Consider the following 18,817-nt stretch of genomic DNA (forward strand, 5'->3'; position numbering starts at 1 on the left):
CATCAATGTCACACACTTTTCTAAGGAGATAAATGCTTCAGCTTACCAAGCACTCTGACCTTCATCATCATAAACCAGCACTCTCTCTAGCACTGATGGAACAGACCTTTCTAGATCCTATCCAAATCCAGGGCTGGCAGAAAATGACATTCAGTAATCTTCAAGGAGAACTAAGAGACGAAAAGTAATACTCTGACTGTTTAATCTTGAAAAACAAATTCATAGATCAAATATAAAGAGAGGTCTAATGCTCATGCCACAGCATTTTTGAGGTTGGTATCTTATAACTTGTGAACTAATGGTATGAGACAACCCAGCCTATCAGGGAATGTGCTAAGTGATGGATAAAGAGCTACTGATTTTGGTACAAGATAGAGAATTTATAATCAGCCTCTTGGGAAAATCTGGATCCCACAATTACCTGATGCTTCAGGGAAGGATCTCTGATATTGCCTGTCAAAGCCTGCTTGCATGACAGATAGATATTTAACTTGCATACAGGAACACATCTGTTAAGATGTCTGTATTTCACATGAAAAAAATCAGGTAAAAAAAAAATACAGCTGAATTTTAAAGGTTAGTAGGAAGAATTGGAACAAGTGGTCACAAGGAGATGACGTGCTAAAAAAAAAATACGCAAGAACTCAAACTAGTGAGGAAAAAGCCAGAGCAGCAATGACAGTGGCAGGGGATTGCTGGAAGCATTATGCATACAGCTGCCTAATCAAAAAGCAGAGTAGAAAAGAGGGAGGAAAAAGAGTGACAGAGCAGGTAGAAAATAAGCTGCTTTATTATGGGCAACAACTAAGAGCAGCTGACAGACAACCGCCTCCAAAACGAGGAGGGATAAGATGAGAGCTGCAGGGGATCCCTGAAACAAAAGGGCGTGAAAAGAGAGCACAAAGGAAAGTTGGAATTAAACCCAGGAGACTGTGAGGAGCCTGTGATGTCTTAAAATGAGACTCTCAAACTTAAAACTAGGGAACGAAAAACAGACGGTAGGAAGTTCGTGTCTTTATGGATGGTGTTCTATGCTTTGTGTTGCTACTGACTTAAAAAAATAAACAGGCCAAGCTCATTTTCTCAGTCCTCTCTGCTTAATACAATTCAAGCTTTGTTACTGCAGCACAAACAGTAATGGTAATCCAAGATTAAATTAACCAAGTTATCAGAAACAGAATTCCACAGTGAATACTCTATACTAGCCTTTTAATATTTTTTGTTATACTGAGTATGCCTGAGTAACAAACAAAAGCATTCACCAGATACCAACAGATGAACTGTGTATACAGTATGCCTCTCACCATTCATCAAAATCCAGTATTTCAGCAAGCCAAACTGTTTTTTCAGTATGATAATACATTTGATGCAATACATACCAGTTGAATACAATGTTACATGGAACATTAAGAACACTACTGAAAATACACACATGTACAGTTTTAGGATTCATACTACACATTAAATCCAACTACATCCAACCAAACTCTACTACAGATTTGGATTTCTATTACACACTAAATCCAGCATGAATAATGAATCATTTAAATTTCCTCAAAGTCCTCACATCAGAAGACCTGCCTTCTAGCCATTGTCAAATGCAGGAATAAACCTTCAGCTAATTTTCTAAGTGACCTACGACAACACTGTCCATGTGCCTACTTCTACAAAGCACCAGCTCAAGCAGTCAGCCCTAAAGAGTTAGCAAACAAGCATGATACTCCTCAGGTTTCTGGCAGGATGGCCAGGAGGAGTTTGCAAGCAGGAGGTGACAACTTCTTTATGGGACAGTTAGATCTTGGTGTAATTCAGTGACCTCAGTGGCCTCAGCTGCTAATCTTCTTCCTCCTTCAGGAAGGTTTGGGATCACTCACTTGCCCCTGCACCAATATAACCCTATCATGCCACACAATGCTGGCACAAGGACTGCTCCCCATCCCCGCATGCCAAAAACCCCAAGCTGACTTTTCCTGACATATGCCTACGTGCACCACTCACCTAAATCATGAATGACTTCAGCATCTAATGATACTCTCCCTGTGAGGTAGCTTGACTGCATAAGCTATTTTGAAGGGCTTCTCAAGATCATCTTCTAAGCCGTATCAGTTATCCCTCAAAAGTGCAGTGTATGTTCAAATATTCTTACTGAAACTGGTGTAACACAGGAATATGTTTACTTATAAACCACAGACACAGGTGCTCAGTAACCAGTTCTGCCAGTGGCATTCCTTTGAACACTGATCCAGACACACCAAGATGGGTCAATGAGTGTTTTGCAAAACGCTCAGTAGACACATACACTTGGGCAAAAACTTAACCTTAGCTTACTCAGGTGTATCTGTTTCATATATACAGATTAACTTGTAGCTATATTTCTGAGCAACATGCTAAATGCTTCACTGCAGGCAAAGCTCTCTTTTCGGCTCAGAAAAACTGACATGCTGGATGAGAAGTCCATACTGGCTATGAAACCACAAAACTACTTCTACCATGGAAAAAGGGATCAGTGCTTTACTGAACTGAATTTTCTTGTATTGATGAAAGCTGTAGAGTGTTTTCTGATGAGAAATTCGAATGGAGTGCAGTTCAAGTATACTGCAAAAGCTATTTGTAGGCCATAGCAGGTACTGTTAATGCCTACAAACCTGAGTTGCACATTAGGCTTATCAAAGCTGGAAAATTATAGACAAGCAATTCTTCATAACATGTTTTGATATTATTCATAACTAACAGCATGTCTATTTTCATGCAAACAACCCTACAATTGCTACAAAGAAAAGCAGAATAAATGTAGCCAAAAAAAGAAACATGTGAAAAAAACAAAAAAACTACTGAAATCACATAATTCAGGGAACACCAATTTATTTGGCCGGTATATTTGTGGACATTTCTTACTCTCTAACATTAGAGGTTAGAAAGTATTATATTACAAGCATAATATAATGGGCAGTATTCTGTAAGTTATTTTTTTATACTAGATGTCTGTAAATATATTTAAGTAATGCTAAAATTGCATTCAAAAGCTTAAAAATCAACACTGGGATAATTGATGTAATAAGAAACTTTTTTTCTGTGGGAAAGGAATGCAGACATCCACTCAGTACGTACTTCTCATTCCCTTAATTACTGTCAGAATGAAACATTCTCATTGTGTTGTGATTGTACTTTACAGACTAGGCTTTCCATCAAATGTTGTGGTACTGTAGCCACTGGCATTTGATCAGATTGGCAAAACTGCTAAGTACAGTAACGATGATAATTCTGCTTGTGGCTGCTGGCTTCTGGTTTCAGTCTCCTCTCTGTGCACAGAGTATCCCTGAAGAACCAAACAGTACACTCCATAAAAGTGTATGAAGGCTCAAAAAAATTGCAGTAGTAAAAAAAATTTCCCTGAATATATCTTCTAAAATACAGAAAATAATTGCTCAAAAACATATTAATATTGCAGTCACTTTTCAAAATATCCTTTTGTGAAAACACCAGGTGTGATTTGTTTTTTAATTCAAAGACTGTAAGTGCATCAGGAACAAGTTCAGAAGTATACCACTGTATTCAATATGGTGTATAGGTTGAATCTTTTTGGATAATTTCAGATTTACAACTGAATGCTTGCAGTGAATTGCTAGAACACGAGACTTCATCTGCACTTCATATTAATTTAATTGCAGAAGTGACAGATTTTTGGTTCTTTTTAAAGGTGCTTTCTCATACAGTTCTCTCCACAGGAAAGAAAGAAGAAGCAAAAAAAAAGGAAAAAAGGAAGAGAAAGACAGAAAACCAAAAGCAAAAAAAAAATGAAAATAAAACCAGCTTGACTGGCTAGAAAAAAATTTGACCTGGCTGGCAGACCTTGACAACCTCATACTAATTACACTGCAGTTCTGACTCAGCAAAATCCTATAAGAGCACATTATTGTCCACAGTTCAGTGAAGTTTAAGAACATTTTGAGTGTAATTTGTGAGTATTTACTCTTGTGCCAAGTGCATTTCCTTTTCAAAGGGCAAAAGGTTTACTAGGCTTTATTGAACCTACACCTATGCATTCATTTCCTTTTAGGAAAGGTATTAGAGTGCTCCATGTTTCGCAGAATCAACATTTCTGCCAAGTTGAATAGAGTCCTCCAGAAACATGCACACAAAGGATGGAAAGAGACATAAAATATTAATACAGAAGTAAGATTTAATTTTGTTACTGAAATTAAGTGTCATCTAATTGGATGCTGCAAGTACTCTGGATACCCATAGTTTAATATAAAGAAAGAAAGAGAAACGAGAACAAAAACCAACAAAAAGAAAACCACAAACAAAGCAAACCCAGAACAGATACTTTGGAAGCCCCGCCAATTTAGATATCCAAATAGCTCCTCCTCGCTTCCTTTTAGGAAGCTGCCTTTTTGAGGAGTATATAACACCTTCACCTGCTATAAATACCCTCCCTTTGGGCATGTTTGATTCCCCTCCCCTCTCTTGTTTTAAAGAACAAAAATAAAAAAATTACTCAATCAGCCAAACACCACAGAAATAAGTTCAGCAAAGTTTACTCTACATCTGTAACTCAGATTCTAGACATCTCTTTCTTTGAACTAAGCAGTGCACTTGAAAATATTTTTTTTTCTGAACATTTGACTGATAACAATTGCTACATAAAGACAAGAAAGAGATTGCAAAGAAAACTCTCAAGGGTTTTATAGTACACATTTGAAATAAATACAAAATTTGGGCTATAGTCAGTAAAATATAAGCTTAAATTTAAGTAGAATCACTGGCTTTAGGGTGATGTATTTGTTTTGGGTTTATATCAACAGTCCTTTAAAAAATATTTTGATTTTGCTACCTACATGACACATGAAAAGTGTAAAGAATACTTAGCAGAGCTCCTACAAAAGGTTATTACAAAAGGTTTTGTACTATTAGTCTTTAAACACAAATACATTATGTTCAGGGCTATACTTTGATCTGTTGGAAAGAGTATATTTATCTGATATATGCATTTAAATTTATAATTTGAAATAAGAGTACAAAAGCCAATTGTAACATCTCAGAGTTTCTATCTCAGCCCTTCAGAATTTCCTTTTCAGTTTGATGGAAACTGAATTATTTGAAAAAAAATGTGCAGACATTCTCTTTAAGATTGCATTCCATTTTTAATTCTATGTGGTTCACCTGCACTTTACTAAACAAATTCAGTATAATTTCAACATCTGATAACACTTCACTGAACAAGTGTTGAACAGAACTCACAACAAATCTTAAAGCACACAAGGATTTCATATGTTGGTGTCTAATAATTATCTTTCTTAACTTCCTTCTGAAGAAGGTAACATTTTTGGTTTAAAAACAAAAGAATTTGAATAAGAAATAATGAACCCACATGGTAAGTAATGAATGAAACTAAGATTCCCAATTTTCTGCTCCATGCTGCAGTCACTACAGTGCTGAAAGCTCATTCAGTGCCTTTTTTATTTTTAAGTACCATTATAATAAGGTTTCATTTTATTAAAAGTTTCTGTTAATAAATCTCTACTGAGCCACGAAGATGAACGACAGATACTAGAAACAGAAAACAGGATACATGAATTAATGGGGGAGGAAAAAAAAAAAAAAAAAGGCCAGACTCTACCACAAAATGAATCCTATGGAAAACATTAGCTAGCTTCATTAAGATACCTCAGGATCTTCTAAGCCAGCATAGGACAGTATCTATACACTGAGTGTAATTCTGTTCTGTTCTCACAATAAAACCCACAAACTTTTTTTCTTCTCAATACTTCATAAGCTATTAATTTTCAGAATTCAATCAAGGAATAGTATAAAGCCTGCTCCACCACAAACTATGGACAGCCACTAATCCACTACACCTCCCCCACAAAACCACATCCTGCCTACAGCACCTTCAGGGTACAACATCCGAGGTTAAATCAGCAGGTAACAGGAGACAGTAGCCAAAAAAACAGTAGGAGCAATACCTAGTGTTTAATTAATAACCTAAGCATATTCCATTTTCTTCTCTTTTTTTTCTTTTTTTGAAAGTAAGAGCTAAAACTGATTTGTCTCAGATCCCTGAAGGAGTAAGACTTGTTCCTTAATCATCCATCCACCAATTTAAAACCAACAAACAAAAAAATCCCACACAACATAAAAAATACATTCCACCCTGCCACCAAATACAAAACAAAAACACAAACCCAAAAACTTAAAAAAAAACCCACACCAAAAAACCAATCAAACAAATAAGTCACTACACTACACAAAAGCAAAAACCAAGCAACACATCTAGTTCACTCATTTTCTTTAGTTACAGAAATGACCACTAAAACTTCAAACCACTCACCTTTGGCACACTGTTAAAGGGTACAGGCAGTGAAAGGCAGGACTCTCCAACAAAGTTATATACACCACTATCTGAAATAACAAAGAACACATTTTAGTTTCAGCACTAAACTTCAGAGACCTTTAGCTAGGTAATTTCATTTTCATACTATCAAAATCTAAAAGATGTGGAAGAGCAGGCAGAATGCCTCTAACCTGATCCACCTGTTTAACATTAAAAGACTCCATATTTAACTTCAGTGAATACAAGGTTAGTTTAACCATAGACAACCCAAACCATCTGGGAAAGAAAGTGACCACAAACCCAGCCATCACAATACAGATAAGAGTCAACTAATGAAATTAAAAACTCAGTCCTGTTTTAGAAAAATTACATTTTAAAAAGCACTTTCATTTACTGTTTCCTTCACTTTTTTATTAGTTTAACTTGCCTATATTGCCTTAATAAAAGGAAACACTGTTACACAAGGAGAAGGGAAGTAGGTATAGCCGCACAGTCAGAAGTTTTGTGGGACAGGGAGTTTTCTCCCCAGGATTTACTCACACACACTTGGGATGTGTAATCCAGATGGATTACTACTGTCTGTGGTTTGGGGCTCTGGCACAAGAGATACTGACCCAATGAGACCAGCTCTGAAAGAGGCAGTGAAGTTGGCTGGACAGCTGGAGAACTCCTTTAATGGAAATTCAGGCTGCACGTAAAGAAAGATTCCACCACCAGGGTGGCTAAGTATGGCCACACGCTTGTTGAGAAGTGATGGACCTTTCTGGATGAGTCTCAAATTCTTCTATACACAATCTCAGCTGCAGCTTTAGCTCCCAAGAGCTGGACAGCACAAGCTTCCAAAGGTCCTTCCCAGCCTCCATTGTTCTGTTAGGTTTTTCTAGCCACAAAAGGAACCTTTCAGAAGAGACATCAAAATATTTAAACATTTCTTTCTGTTCATTAATGATCCTTTTAACTCCATAGGATGTCTGACAAATTCAAGCACTGTAAAACCATTAAGCTCCCATTCAAAGGGAAGGAAAAAATTCTGAGTGTCCTCCTGTGCTGCACCCCATAGCTTGTAAGGATGAGGTACCACAACTCCTACTCAACCTGAGGCCACTCATGCGCAAAGGTTTCTGTCCTAAACCTTCTCTAAACAGATTCCAACCACTTGCCACTTTACAAAAGTACCCTGTGAATAAATTGAAGTAAAACAGCAATTCATGCACTGATTTGGCGCATTATAACAAAGAGGGGGGAGGAGGGGGAAGTATTGACAAAGGTATTGTAAATACCTTATGCAGATGTTTAAGCTAGACTTCCATGCTTTAGTACAAAGTGGAGTAACATAACTGTTAAAACCACCATTTGGCAACCATTTCAGTACAATCGTTAGGGAGTAAAGCACTACAAGAGTCCCTGTCCCTCAGCTCCCCAGAAGCTGCAAGGGAAGCCAAAGCCAGAATATTGCTAGCCATCCCAAAAAAACACAAAAGGAAAAACAAAACAAAACCAAACAACAAACAGATTCCAGTTCAGTGCCTGTGACAGCACAGATCAGACAGAATCAGAGGGTAACTTACTGCCTTCTCTGCCAGGGTGCTGGCTGGAATATCTGCTGCCCCATTACCCAACCTGGGTTTTGAGCTTTGTGTAGACACAGACACAACCACCTTTTGCTGTACCAATTTTCATACCCAGCATTGTCACTGAAAACTGCTAGATATTTGAAATTATAGGATGGATCTATTTTTCTACTGTCTGCATGTTTTATAGTATGTTTTTATCCTGTCAATAATGCAAAACCATTTTTAATAGTAAGAGGAAAAGGTGAAAGAATAAAAGCCCCTCAAATTTTTGTTAGATCTTCTGAACAGTACCATCCTTTCCCTTACCTCCCAAATATCTACTGCCCATTACCATCCACCACTGCAGCACTGTACCAAGCTTCTGATTGAGTTTTTGTGTTCCTTAAAGAAAAACCCAACACATCTATCAGTTACTGCTTCCACCTCCATAAATGCTGATTATCATACAGAACTTGTTGGAAAATTAGCTGAAAACCAGTACTATTAATCATCAATACCTGAAAAACTAACCATGTATTATTTATTAGTCAACTGGAGAAGAAATACAGTTGGACAAAATAAGAGTCCAAATTCCATCTAAACACGTAAGAAAAGAGTGAGTCATATGTTTATCTCAATATAACAATGCTGACTTCCTTCTCTACAAGAAAGGTTCTATTTTTGCAGCTCAATTAACATGCATTATAAGCAGCTCAGTGTTAATGGTGATTGTGCACAGAGTCACAGAAAGAAGATGCACAAGAGAACCTTGTTCCTACCAACACTTTGATTGAAATAAAACTATTAACACACACAAGTGCAAGATGCAGACTGGTCTCTGGTACTTAAAGGCTTGATTCTGTTGCATTGTGACCTCTTTTTCTGTTTTTATCCTGGTAAAAATCTTCACTTCACTATGGAAGAATCAGAAGAAGTTTTCTTCCTCAGAATAGTGACCACTTCCCATCACACAGCTCCATGGCCCAAACCTTTGCCTGCAATATTGTGACTTTCAGAGTGACTCAAACTCAGGATGGAATCCTGGATCAAAAATAATTCATTTTAAATGTGTTGCTGGAAACAATCTTTCAGTTACAGAAGTTCAAGATCTTTATTTTCAAAGGCCAGTAAATGGAAACAAAGGTTAGGGTTTGGGACCGTCTGACCTCAGGCAGAGGATTTGCATTGTAGGTGGAGTTTTCTGGTTCTGCTGCTTTGTCCTACTAGACAAGACTCTTAGACAGCTGTATTTGACAGCAAAGCAAGGCTGGGGAATGAGTACTTAAAACGTTGAGTACAAAAAACAACAAAAAAAATCTCCAAGCACCTTCAAAAGCTTTGGAGTACACATAACAAACACTGTCCACTCCAAAGACAAGCTGGCACAACATTAGAAAACTCGGGAAATTAAGTCAACAGGTTTTTGAAAAGCAGCAAGGCAAACAGAGGCTCCGAGCTGGGCAGTTGTGCCCCATGGTATCACCAGTGCCCATTACTTCTGTACCACCTAGTGTGATATCCATTTGTCATATTGCAATCCTAATATCAATACTACTGCAGTAACGTCAGCCCTGCTGCATGCAAAATAGCACTGTTCCTTACCATTCTGGACTGCCTTCATACCCTACATTACCCTGAGGCCCAGAGCAGAGGAACAGAAGATGAAAAAGAAAAGGGATGGCAGAGTATATGAATTGGATGAACAGGTGACTAAAAACATGCAAGAAAGACAAATTTGTCTATGTTTAAGAAGCAACCTCAATCACTCATTTGTTTTCTAGACCAAGATCTCCCAAACACAAGGACTGTACAAGGCTCAAAATAAAAAACACTTTTGAATATTCTGAAATAAATGTTTGAACTTGATGTCTGCAGACAAGTACCAGAAGATAGATGCCAGTATGATCTTATATAATAAGTACCTTATATTTGACTGTGTAATCTTTAAAGATTACAATCTGAAGGATAATTTAGTACTCTTGTAATGATTACAAGTAACATCCTCGGTTATTAACCACCTTTCCTTTTACTGATAGCTCTAATGTGCCCTATTTTCTTTATCCCCATGGCTAAACTCCAGATTCCATCTTACAAAAACTATTTCAATGACAATTCTCTCAGGCTCTCTTCCTAATACCCAACCATCTCCTATTTAAATTCTGACATGAAATAGCTAAAATAATCTCTGATACTCAATATGCTAATACACATGAATGACCTGACCATAAACCTGTACCACTCTGAGTGGAAATTTTAACTCCACTGGTAACACATTCAAGTGACTCAGATAACTATGATAAAATTCAACAATCAACGTATTACTGGTGACCTTCTGGAGAACAAATGAAAAGCATCACATTATTACAAATTCTCCTGCAGAGAAGATCAAGCTGGCAATCTGCCACTTTATTACACCATCTAGCTCTACTCCAACATTAAATATCGCCTGCCTTTGTAATTGACTGAAATACACTGGAGAAATTGCAGGTGACCACTTTGGGCTATTAAAGTATTCCATTAAGACTTCTCCATTAGGCAGATATTTCAAATGAAATTACATCAAAATAGCCTATGTTCAAAATATTTTAACTATGCAGACAATTGGGCAAGCACAATCCAGTTCCACAGAGCAGACAGATCAGCCTAAGCACTCAAAAACCTCAATGCCTGAATTTGCTTAAAGGGAAAAGAAACCCAAGTTTACTCAAGTCTCCAGCATATGCTCAGTATTTTAATCTCCTACTCATACATGTCCCCACAAAACTCATTTATATTACCTTATTCTAAAGCTAAAAAAAAAAAAGAGGTAATGTTAAAACATGCTACTGTTCTTTAACTCTGATAAGGCATTCACTGAATACTGCATTTTCAAAACAAGTATGAAACAGGGAGAAAACAGAAAGCGAGACTGGATTAACATATTTACCATTTCTAAAACACAGCATATTGCAACATTGTGTTACAATGCACAAAACATTCTGAAAGAAACCCAAAAAAAGAAATACAACCAAATCCTTCCATACTATATACCCTACACAACTAAGCTTTTCTTCTCTTCAGACCATGGCTCCTTAATGGCAAGGAAAAGTGAAATGGGGAACATGAACAGGTTCACTGCATCACATGCAGAAATGACTGCCAAATCCTTCAAATGCTAGAGAAGATTTAAGTCTGTAAGCCAGCAAAGAAACTGAGTCTAGCTCTTAAACTAAAGACAAACTTCTGTGTATAAATGGGTTTCTTTAAGCAGTCCAGGTTTGGAAACACCATAAGAGGCTGTAAAGGTTATCCTAAGAAGTTTGTGTGTCTTCTGAACAGCTCATGGGCATGAGGTTGTATATCTTCTTTGTGGTCCTATCTATCATCCAAGAGCTGTAGTACACCTCCTGGCCAAGCTGTCTCTGTCTAAGTGGAAATGATTAGACATGTATCATTGGGCAACCAAGCAACTTTTTTTTCTTTTTTTTTTTTCAAATTAGATAAACATATATGGGGAGGGACAGAAATAGGAAGTGGAACACACCTAGAGAAAGCATGCAATGGCTCACAGTTCAATTCTATGCAACCAAAGAGGCTACCCTGACCTGTATCCTCATTTGATCCTGCAAATACACATTCCCTGCAGGCTCTGATGTATACATCACAGGTTTTTTTTTTTAAAAAAAAAGTGTTTTTTGAATGCCAACTGCCAACTACTCATGAAACACAAACAGATGATTGTCTAAGTAATATCAATGTTTAAAATAAATACTGTATTTGAAAAAACAACTTCCATTGCCAGCTTCCTCTGTAGCTGCAATCCAAAAGCATGCATGCCAGGCTGGAAAGCTGGGTAGAGGTGAACCTCATGAAGTTGAATGACGGCAAGTGTAGAGTCCTGCACCTGGGGGATAATAACCACAGGCATCAGATGAAAGGTTGACCTGCTAGAAAGCAGCTCTGCTGAGAAGGACACAGGAGTCCTGGTAGACAAGAAGTTCACTAAGAGCTAGAAATGTGCCCTTGTGGCCAAGATGGTCAATGATATTTTGAAATGAACTAAGAAAAGTCTGGCCAGCAGGTCGAGGGAGGCTCTCCTCCCCTGCCCTGATGAGGGTACCCCTGGAGTACTGTGTCCAGTTCTGGGTTCCCCAGTTCAAGAAAGAGAGGGAACTACTGGAGAGAGTCCACAGGAGGGGTACAAAGATGATTAAAGAATGGAATATCTCTCTTATGAGGAAAGGCTGAGAGACATGGAGCTGTTTTGCCTGGAGAAGAGAAGGCTGAGAGGGGATCTGATCAATGTTTACAAATACCTTAAGGGTGAACATCAAGAAGATGGGGCTAGTCTCTTTTCAGTGGTGTCCTGCAATATGACAATAGGCACAAGCTAGGACAACCAACACAAATTAAAATGCAGCAGGTTTCACTTTAACATAAGAAAAAAAAAAACAAACTCTTTGAGGGTGCTGAAGTACTGGAACAGGCTGCTCAGAGAGGTTGTGGAGTAGTGTTCTCTGGAAACTTTCAAAACCGACCAGGACACTTTTCCGTGCAACCTGATCTAGACAAATCTGCCTAGGGGAGTTGGACTAGATGATCTCTGGAGGTCCCTTCCAATCCCTACCATTCTGTGATACAACTAGCAGCTTTTAAAATTGGAAAGAAATTAGAAGAGTTCTATCTATTAGCGACTGCATCTGCTAGGAACTCTGCAATAAATACTGTACAGATTGACGTTACTTTATCAAGAGGAATCACATGCTTCCTACATTCTCTCAGCTAGAAGTTTCCCCCAAAAGGCTGAGCTATTAAAAACTCTCATACCAAATTACTACCCAAGCTCACTGTAATATGCAATTTTTAAAATTCCTATCTTAAGGAGGATTTTCCATCTTGATACTTACTGATACTAACCCAATTAAAATTTGAATGTGCCGAGTTGTAAACTTTCAGTGCAACCCTTGCATGAGGCAAAACCCCCCAAAACTAACAAACAAACAAAAAACAAAATGAGAAACACAAGGCAGACTGCAGAAATGGCAAATGGCAAGGCTATAAACTCTTTGAGAGGAAAATGCAATACTGCAGTCTCAAAAACAAACAAAAAAGTCCATGACCAACAAAAACCCACACAAACCTGTGTTTCAGACTGAAAATCAAGCACCAACATAAATGCAGGCTGTGTCCAGTCACTCTCTGCAAGCTGAAAGTGGCTGACATCAAAGGTACCATGCCACTAAAATGGCCCCAGGCACTTTTAAGCATTCCTATTCAAGAGCCATCTGTGAAAGGTGAAGTATTCAAACAACATTTTAACTACATTTCTCTATGTTGTCTTTTCTGTTTACAATAGCGACTCTCAATCTTTCTTACTTTCTGATTTTCTGTATCTTAGGGTTTACAAACTGGCAGGATAAGTTTTTGTATAAATATCCCCAAAGCTCACACAGAAGTAACAACAGTCCTGATTAAAGCTTCATACAGCTCTAAGGTTCTCAAAACAAATATATGCTGGAAGACCTGACTTATCAATTGTAATTGCATATAAATAAGCCAGAAGCAAGGCTGTTCCTTAACGTGCCTCTCAGAATCTTTAAGGAAATTAAATGACTGGATTTCAACCTTAGGTAGTGCTTTAACTAAGAAAGCTTTCTCATGTTTGGTTTGAGCACCAAATTATTTTGTTTTCCTTAACAGGCTACCTTATTATTCAAATTACAGGTTTCATATTTAGAAACATCTTAGCATTTATAGTTAAATAACTTTATTCAGAACTTCAGAAATTAGTAGTTTATACCTATTGTTTAATAACTCATTACAGTGGAACTTCAGCCTTTTTCTGATTGATAATTTGTTTGTAGAAACTGCACAATAAGAGTCTTTTCCATTAAGTGAAATGAGTTCCAAATCTTTGAGGACTCAAATGATTAACAATTAATCAGCCCAAACAGCTCCTACAGAAATCTGTTTTTCCTACTGCACCTTTATCATTAAAATGTTTTACATGAAATGACACATGAACCACTGAATCATACTAGTTCTTCCAAACATTTCTACTACAGTTAAAACTCTTAATTCAATACTTGTGAATTTCCGGACTGTGAAAGATGACTGTAAACAGCACATTAAGACACTTTACAGTAATCTAGTAATCTGCACTTGTAAATTTCTGAAAATCCACACTTTCACAGGGAAAAGTAATTCACAGATGCCTTTTGAAGCAGTGAAAATCACAGATTCTGATGAATTAGCTACCACAGAAGGATGCAACGCTAACTCACTATCAGCAAAAAACTAGATATAGATGCCTGGCTAACACTCCTGGCTAGGGAGACTAATGTTTAAAATAAGCAAATAAATATTACATCTACACTGAGAAAATCTGCTTTGGGGTGAGATGTAACATAAAATTGAGCTACAAAGGGATTACAGATCACCAACACAGTAAAATAAGGCAGACATATCCCAGTGGCAATTCAAAGATAAAGGCTGACGGCAATCTTTATTAGAGCTCCTGTTCTGGTAAATTATTCATTCTTTCTTAGTCCAAAGAAAATCCTTCCTATGTGTACACTCAACACAGCACTGTCTGAATTTGAAATATTAGTGCGACTACTATCCTGGTGCTACAACATACAGAGAAAGGGATGCTAAAGCAGATCATGGTTAGAAGTTGTCCTTGCAATCACCAGGTAGATACAGGGAGGGAACAGGAGGAAATGCACAGAGCAGATCCTGACTGTCATCTTCAAGGAAAACACTGTCAAAAACTTCTTCGTAACTCTCAAACTGCAAAGCAACAATTTGATACCTCACTTGGACAGAACGAGCTGCTCACCTCTCCTGCTTTAAAGTTGTCATCACCAACAGCTGAAGCAATCACTCCCTAGCCTGATCCTGTTTGCTCAGGGTGTTTGGATTTTACCCTTCCTCCAGGTGCACAGCCAACAAGCACATAAGAATGTTGCAGGCATTATTGCTTAAATAGAGTATCATATCTATTCTGAAGAGTATGCAAGTTCTTCCCTATTCTGTCGAGGCAAACCGCATCTGAAATACTGTCTGCGTAAACAAGACAAGAGCCCTTTCACTCTGAAGGGATGGAAGAAAAGTCCAGGCATCTGGGGCCTCAGGTGAAGAAACTTCTGACTTCAGCTGAGGGAGCAAGCAGAAGAAATCTCTCTGAACAACCACCAACAAAAGGAGTAGAAATATTTCACTCAAGCTCAGTACTTCAAGGTTGAAAAGCACAGGGCTGCAGAACTCACATAGACAACTGCAGTGCACCGGGGCAGCACACCGTGCGGAGCAGACGTGCTCCCCCCCGTCCCCCCGAGCCAGCTTTTCTCTCCCGAGAGGCCAGCGCGGCGCGGGCGCAGCCTGCTGCAGCGGCGGTGCCTTCCCCAGAGGGAGGGAGGCACCGAGTCACGTGGGCTCGTTCCCGAACTGTCCTCCAGCTAGGTCCCCTGGCCAGGGATAGAGATGGTGGCAACTCACCACAAAGCTGTTTTCAAAAGACCGTGTCGACCCAGACTGAAGTCGAACTTAAGCAGCCAAGTGTCCAGGCAACTGGCTGCGGAGATTACTGGAGTCTGGCACTTGATATGGAGGGCAATGGAGGCAACACCTGCATTAGGTGTGAGCAGCTCCATTATCTGCTTAACCTAGGAGCTGAACCGAAGGGCAAAGTTGCTAGACTTAGGACAGTAAGGGAATGTGACAGGGAGTTGGATTTGAGGAACCAGGCTCTGCAGACTTCCCTAGCAGAGGGAGGTGACACAAGAAGTAGCAGGAAATGGATTCAGGTCCCTGTTAGCAGAGACAAGAAAAACCCTCATGGCTCCCCTCGCCTTCCCAGCTGCCCTTTCAGAACAAATATGGGGCACTGGAAGTTGAGGGTGAGGTGACTGAGAAGACAGAAGACACAATCCAAGGTATTGCCTAAAGTAAAACAGCCTACCCCCCACATCAGGACTTGTTCCCTTAAAAACAGAGGAAGATAATTGTTACTGGTGATTCCCTACTGAGGGGAACAGAGGGCCCCATGTATCGGCCAATCCTTCCCACACAGAAGCTTGATGCCTCCCCTGGGGCCCAGGTCAGAGAATAAAATCAAATCGAACAGAACCGAACAGACCAGACCAGGTTGGAGGAGACCTTCAAGATCATTGAGTCCAACCTATCAACTAACCCAAATCACCCAATCAACTGAACCATGCAACTAAGCAGCCTAGCAAATCTCCTCCTGAACACCTCCAATGACAGCGACTCCACCACCTGCCCAGGCAGCCCATTCCAATGGGCAATCACTCTCTTAGAACTTCTTCCTAACCTCCAGCCTAAACCTCCCCTGGCACAGCCTGAGACTGTGTCCTCTTGTTCTGGTGCTGCCTGCCTGGAAGAAGAGACCAACCTCTGCCTGTCTACAACCTCCCTTCACGTAGTTGTAGAGAGCAATAAGGTCATCCCTGAGTTTCCTCTTCGCCAGACTAAGCAACCCCAGCTCCCTCAGCCTCTCCTCATAGGGCTCGTGTTCCAAACCCCTCACCAACCAGAAGGCTGCCGAGTCTGGTACAGACCTCTGATCACTATCCCTTGATAGTTACGCAGGTAAGGAACAATCAGGTTAAAACAAGAGGTCCTAAGGCAATCAAAAAGGAATAGAATAGAATTAACAGGGTTGGAAAAGACCTTTGAGATCATCAAGTCCAATGTACCACCCAACACGATCTTATCAACCTAACCATGGCACCAAGTGCCTCATCTGGTCTCTTTTTAAACACTTCCAGTGATGGTGACTCCACCACCTCCCTGGGTAGCACATTCCAATGGGCAATCACTCTCTCTGTGTAGAACTTCTTCCTAACATCCAGCCTAAACCTCCCCTGGTGCAGCTTGAGACTGTATCCTCTCGTTCTGTTGGTGGTTGCCTGGGAGAAGAGACCAACCCCCACCTAGCTACAACCTCCCTTTAGGTAGTTGTAGACAGGAATAAGGTCTCCCCTGAGCCTCCTCTTCTCCAGGCTAAGCAACCCCAGCTCCCTCAGCCTCTCCTCATAGGGCTTGTGCTCGAGGCCTCTCACCAGCCTCGCTGCCCTTCTCTGGACACACTCAAGAGTCTCAATGTTCTTCTTAAATTGAGTGGCCCAGAACTGGACACAGTACTCGAGATGTGGCCTAACCAGCGCTGAGTACAGGGGCACAATCACTTCCCTGCTCCTGCTGGCCACACTACTGCTGATCCAGGCCAGGATGTCATTGGCCTTCTTGGCCACCTGGGCACACTGCTGGCTCATGTTCAGCTTACTATCACCCAGTACCCCCAGGTCCCTTTCTGCCTGGCCTCTCTCCAGCCACTCTGACCCCAGTGTGTAGCACTGCATGGGGTTGTTGTGGCCAATGTGCAGAACCTGGCACTTGGATTTCTTAAATCTCATGCCATAGGACCCTGCCCATGTGTCCAGCCTCTCAAGGTCCCTCTGGAGAGCCCTTCCACCCTCTAACAGATCAACACCTGCCCCCACCTTGGTGCAAATTTACTGATGATGGACTCAATGCCCTCATTCAGATCATCAATAAAGATATTGAACAGGAGGGGGCCCAGCACTGATCCCTGGGGGACACCACTAGTGACTGGCCGCCAGCTGGATGGGGCACCATTCACCACCACTCACTGGGCTCGGCCCTCCAGCCAGTTCCTAACCTAGCACAGAGTGCTGCTGTCCAAGCCACAGGCTGACAGCTTGGCCTGGAGTTTGCTGTGGGAGATGGTGTCAAAGGCCTTGCTAAAGTCCAGGTAGACTACATCCACAGCCTGCCCCACATCCACCAGGCAGTCACCTGATCATAGGAGATCAGGTTGGTCAGGCAGGACCTGCCCTTCCTAAATCCATGCTGGCTGGGCCTGATCCCTTGGCCATCCTGTAAATGCGGGGTGATTGCACTCAAGATGTCATGTTCCATAATCTTGCCTGGCACTGAGGTCAGGATGAAAGGTCTGGAATTCCCTGGTTCCTCCGTCGGGCCCTTCTTGTGGATGGGTATCACATTGGCCAGCTTCCAGTCATCTGAGACCTCTCCAGTGAGCCAAGACTGCTGAAAAATGGCGAGCAGCTTGGCCAGCTCACCTGCCTTCTCTCTCAGCACCCTAGGATGGATCCCATACGGTCCCATAGACTTGTGGGGATCCAAATGGCTAAGCAGGTCTCTAACTGCTTCCTCCTGGATTACAGGGGAACTATACTGCTCCCTGCCTCCATCTGCCAGCTCAGGAAGCCAGTTGTCAGGAAGACAACCTACCTTGCTATTAAAATTTGAGGCAAAGAAGGTGTTAAGTACCTCTGCCTTTTCCTCATCTTTAGTTACAATATTACCCTCCATGTCCACTAAGGAGTGGAGGTTGTCTCTTGCCCCTCCTCTTGCCATTAATATATTTGTAGAAGGATTTTTTGTTGTCCTTCACAGCAGTGGCCAGATTTTTTTCCTACATGACCTAGCAACATCCTGGAACATTTCATGGGTTACCTCTTCTATCTTCCAAAGATGATATACCCTTTCCCCCCCCCCGCCCCCCCTTAATTCACCCAGAAGTTCATTGCCCATCCAGGTTGGCCATCTTCCAGCACATTGGCACAGCCTGCTCCTGCACTTTCAAGATTTCTTTCTTGAAGTAGGTCCAGCCCTCCTGGACCCCTTGGTTTTTAAGGGCTGTTTCCCAAGAAACCTTCTGAGATAGCTCCTTAAGTAAACTGAAGTCCAACCTCCAGAGTGGAGGTTTTGTTGCTGCCCCTCTTAGCTTGACTGCATATTGAAAACTCAATTATCTCATGGTCACTGGACCCCAGACAGCCTCCAACCACATCTCCCACCAGCCCTTCTCTATTGGTAAAAAGAAGGTCAGGCAAAGCCTTACCCCTGGTAGGCTCACACAACTGCTGGGATACGAAGC

The 18,817-nt window shown here is 40.6% G+C and overlaps 1 protein-coding gene across 4 annotated transcripts in view; it reads right to left on the bottom strand.

The window, feature by feature from the left end:
• Positions 1 to 18,817, bottom strand: part of NCK2 (NCK adaptor protein 2) — a 100,142-nt gene that overhangs the window by 53,866 nt on the left and 27,459 nt on the right. For 3 of the 4 annotated variants that reach the window (XM_068137713.1, XM_068137723.1, XM_068137733.1), the window contains one exon: positions 6,332 to 6,402. The exons of the other annotated variant lie outside the window; for it this stretch is intronic. The gene's annotated coding sequence lies outside the window, so the exon portion shown is untranslated. The remainder of the gene's footprint in view (positions 1 to 6,331; positions 6,403 to 18,817) is intronic. 4 annotated transcript variants of the gene reach the window in all.

The sequence above is a fragment of the Melanerpes formicivorus genome, unplaced genomic scaffold, assembly GCF_026170545.1.
Source record: "Melanerpes formicivorus ecotype bairdi unplaced genomic scaffold, bMelFor1.0.p_v2 SCAF_1, whole genome shotgun sequence".
NCBI classification, from domain to species: Eukaryota; Metazoa; Chordata; class Aves; order Piciformes; family Picidae; genus Melanerpes; species Melanerpes formicivorus.